The 2,553-nt window shown below is 39.6% G+C and overlaps 1 pseudogene; it reads right to left on the bottom strand.

Moving 5' to 3' along the window:
- Positions 1 to 323: 323 nt before the first annotated feature.
- On the bottom strand, positions 324 to 2,141 carry LOC107827525 (indole-3-acetic acid-amido synthetase GH3.6-like; annotated as a pseudogene).
- Positions 2,142 to 2,553: the final 412 nt, after the last annotated feature.

The raw sequence follows: 2,553 nt of genomic DNA, 5'->3' as shown, positions 1-2,553 counted from the left end.
GAGCAAGCACTCACTCGACTATTATGCCTACGATCTACATTACTTCGAGTTCGAATTACTCACTCGACTACTAAGCCTATGGGCTACTTCTGTAAAAGACGGCTTTGGCTTACATTGTAACTAAAATACCATACACTCATATATTGAAGGGTTATTCTTCTTGGCTTCATAGATTGATTCGTCTTGGTTAGTCCTTAAATCATCTTCTTTCCAACCTTGTGTATTTTTTATTCTTTACAATCCGTATTTGATACTTTCTATTTATCCTTACGATTTGTATTAAGTTATACCACATATCCTTAGAACTACGTATAAATTCAACTCTATCCATTTTTCGGGTAAACACATATATAGTGGCCTGGAATGGTGGTCGTATCCGCGTAGTTGGTGTACTCGGTCACATATGCATCAAATGGCATCAAGTGGCTCACTACATTTTTCATTGCATTATGCAGCTTAACTTCTTCTATCTTGTCTCAATCAATGCTCAATTCTACATTTTTTCGACAAACAAAGTTGAATTGAGGCGCATTGTTTTTGAAGCCAACAACTCTAACTACATCACCAACCCTATATCGATAGAGTCTGAATCTTGACATCAACTAATTCTTGTTGTTCTTTCTCATTGAGCAATTTGGGCACGGAGATAGAATCAGTGACACCATTATTCCTATGAATTGGCAAGAACTCTAAATAGCACATAGTAGGAATAAGGGTGTAGGAGACGTCGCTAGGCTTGCAAAGGGGGTTAAGGTTGACGCCAAAGTAACACTCCGAGGAAGCATACATTGCACAAATAATCAAGAGTTGGTATATACCGTGACATTGCCCCGGTCACAATAACATCAACATACTAGGTATTAGGCCACAACCTAGTAATGATCCCTTGCCATTTATTTTTGCTGCATTCAGTTTCAATGAAATCAGCCAACTTAGGATCAGGTTTACTAATTTTCATCACAGCCTCTCTCACTGTGGAATCAGTAATCAATTCGATGTTAATTGTACCAGTTCGAATATCGTTACAAAGAAGGGGCCAGTGCTTCTCCAGGAAGCGGTGAAGCCAGAGGCAAACACCGTGCCAATACAGATAACTTCCGTGTTTTGGCAGAGCCCACAAAGTATTTGAGAATACGTGCTTTGATAAGAATCAGACTAGAGAATGGCATCATTTGGACTAGTGTAGTTTGTGTAAGGGTCAGGACCTCTGTTCTTGAAATGAGAGCTCTTGTAATAACTAGTTAAAACAAGACGAGCTAATAATCCTCCTGGGGTCTTAGCTTCAGATTTTATGAACAAAAAATACATTCCTTTGCCCTTCTCTAAGTCTGGAACAAATTGACTCATAACAGGCATTAAAAGGCTATAAAGCAATGATCTCCTCTCAAGCTCTTCCTCTATAGTTGGCATCAATTTTCTTTCCCCTCCTGAACGTGCCAGAACTGCATATAGAAAATGTCATTCAGCAAAAATTAGCCCCCAAAACAAAAAGTATGCCAAGAATGATACTCGGTAGTGTCTAAAGAGTTGCAAAGAAAATAAAATCTTTGGTATTTATTTGTTATAACTTTTAATATAGTACAATATTTGAGATGGGGATGCACATTTTTCACCCACTATAGTACAATATCAATGCACATCATTGTGTCTTTTTCTATTTTTAGGGAACATGTTCCCAGAAACCCTAATAATACAAGTGTAGAGAATATCTACTAGAATATTCTCTTTAATGCCCTATCTTGAAACTAGCCGATATAACTTTGTCAAGGGTATTCGACCTCGACCTCAATCCCTACTGACTCTTCGACCACGTCCTTCATTGTTCCTTAAACCACTTCGACACGTGACGGCATGGGAGTATTACACTAATGCCATCCTGACTTAAGTATTCTAGAGATAGATTTTGACCCATACAGTTAGTCCCTCTGCTCATCGAGGTCATCCTCGCGGATAAGGTCGATGGGTGGACAGTGTCATTTGTGATACAATTTTATCGAGCTGTCTATATAGGTCGTGGTCATGGAGACGGGGCAACGTGGCTCTCTGAGGCCCGCACATTTTGAATTCTTTGAATTTCCCAGGAAGTCCGTTAGAGCCATCTGGTCCAAGAGAAAAAATGACATCATGATGTCATGCGTCATAATGACGCCATTTCCGATGTGTTGCATCGATTTAAGTGTGACCCTTGAATGGTTATGCCGTTTCGATCTTCATGATAATAATGACCTGCCGGTTCGATTCTGGTGCCCCCAAATCTTATAAATAGGGGATGGTTTGTTGATTTTGAAACTTTTTCCAAACCCCTTAATTCTTCTTAAGCAAGAACGTCTCCTTCATCTTCTTCGCAAATTCCTTGCACCTCCCTGTTGTTTTCGAAAGTCGTTTCCTTTAGCTTCACCATCTTTTTCCTACAACAATGTCCTTGAAATCATCATATATTTATATGGAAAATCACTCAATTCCTTTAGACGTTGTTTTTCCCGACCAGGGGGAAGATGGTAGAACTGCCACCGAGGAGGAAAGTTTATCCACTGTAGAGGAGATTGTACCCCG

This window comes from Nicotiana tabacum, chromosome 21 (genome assembly GCF_000715075.1).
Source record: "Nicotiana tabacum cultivar K326 chromosome 21, ASM71507v2, whole genome shotgun sequence".
Taxonomy (NCBI): domain Eukaryota; kingdom Viridiplantae; phylum Streptophyta; class Magnoliopsida; order Solanales; family Solanaceae; genus Nicotiana; species Nicotiana tabacum.
This window is presented reverse-complemented; position numbering and strand designations above follow the sequence as displayed.